Genomic DNA, 1,639 nt, shown 5'->3' with positions numbered 1-1,639 from the left:
GCCGGGAGGGTCCGGGCCAGTCCGCCCCATGCCCGGGGTCTCCCCCAGCGGCTTCGGTGGGTCCTCCGCGGAGGAAGCCGGGTGGGGAGCCGGACCCCAGGCGCCCAGACCCGTGACCTGCGGCCGCGACCTCCGACTCGGCAGGAGCGACGAGGGGCTTTCCGGCCCGTCCCCCCCCTCTCCTTCCTCCCCAGAAAAGGAGAGAGAGCTGGCTCGGACCGGGAAAAGCTGCCTACGGCACCTGGGATTCCCAGGCGGTCACCCATCCAAGTACTAGCCAGGCCCGGGACGGTTTACCTTCCGAGATCGGACGGGATCGGGGGCGTTCGGTCCGGTATGGCCGTAGGCACCCGGCCCCCGCGCCTCCTCGCCCGCTTTCCCCTGCCGACGCCCGGGCCTGCCGCACGGTGAGCCCCGGTCGGACTGCCCCCCTGCGGCAGGGCCCCCGTCTCTCGCGGGCCCGGTCCTTTTTTCCTTCTCGAGCTCCGGGGCCCGGGCTGGCCGCCAGAGCCCCTCCGCCCGCCCGCCCTCCCCGGCGTCGGGGAAAATATTGTCCCGGACATCCAGTGCGCCCTGATCCTGTCAGCCGGGGGGGGGGGTGGGTGGGTGGAGGGGGGGCAGTCCCTCGCTGCGGCCGGGGAGGGTGAGCCCAGGGCGGCTTGCCTGCCGTCCGAGTCCCCTCTCGGCCACCAGGTCAACCCCGAGCCGAAAGGGCTGAAAAATTTTCAGAGTCCCCTCCCGGGCACCAGGTCAACCCGTGGAATCGAACGGGTTCGCCTGCTGGCCGGTTCGCTTCCCGGCCACCAGGTCAACCCGTAGGTTTGAACGGGCACGCCCGGTGGCCGCTTTCCCGTCCGGTCACCAGGTCAACCCGGATCTCCCTCCTTCCCTGGGCGCCCCCTCCTCGGAGGCGTCAGGTTCCATTTTCTTTTTCCCCCCAGACTTCCAGGGGCCCGATCCAGTCGGCCGGGAGGCAGTCCCTCGCTGCGGCCGGGGTGGGTGAGGCCAGGGCGGCTTGCCTGCCGTCCGAGTCCCCTCTCGGCCACCAGGTCAACCCCGAGCCGAAAGGGCTGAACATTTTTCAGAGTCCCCTCCCGGGCACCAGGTCAACCCGTGGAATCGAACGGGTTCACCTGCTGGCCGGTTCGCTTCCCGGCCACCAGGTCAACCCGTAGGTTGCCGACGGGGCTAGCCAGTGGCCGGTTTGCTTTCCGGCCGCCAGGTCAACCCCTAGGTTTGAACGGGCACGCCCGGTGGCCGCTTTCCCGTCCGGTCACCAGGTCGACCCGGATCTCCCTCCTTCCCTGGGCGCCCCCTCCTCGGAGGCGTCAGGTTCCATTCTTTTTTCCAGACTTCCAGGGGCCCGATCCAGTCGGCCGGGAGGCAGTCCCTCGCTGCGGCCGGGGAGGGTGAGCCCAGGGCGGCCTGGTCCATGTCTCTAGTGGGCCCGATCCTTTTTTGGGGTGTTTTTTTTTTTTTTTCCGAGCTCCGGGGCCCGGCCCGCCCGGGCAGCCCTCCTCGGAGGCGTGGGGCGGATTTCCCCCCCCCCCCCCCCAGACTTCCAGGGGCCCGATCCTGTCGGCCGGGAGGATGTCCCTCGCTGCGGCCGGGGAGGGTGAGCCCAGGGCGGCCTGCTTGG

General features: G+C 70.4%; 1 non-coding gene across 1 annotated transcript; it reads right to left on the bottom strand.

Moving 5' to 3' along the window:
* Nucleotides 1-229: 229 nt before the first annotated feature.
* LOC128829814 (5S ribosomal RNA) lies at nucleotides 230-348 on the bottom strand. The gene has a single exon (XR_008443481.1). It is a non-coding gene; the product is annotated as a 5S ribosomal RNA (ribosomal RNA).
* Nucleotides 349-1,639: the final 1,291 nt, after the last annotated feature.

The sequence above is a fragment of the Malaclemys terrapin genome, unplaced genomic scaffold (assembly GCF_027887155.1).
Source record: "Malaclemys terrapin pileata isolate rMalTer1 unplaced genomic scaffold, rMalTer1.hap1 scaffold_90, whole genome shotgun sequence".
In the NCBI taxonomy this organism is placed as follows: Eukaryota; Metazoa; Chordata; order Testudines; family Emydidae; genus Malaclemys; species Malaclemys terrapin.
This window is presented reverse-complemented; position numbering and strand designations above follow the sequence as displayed.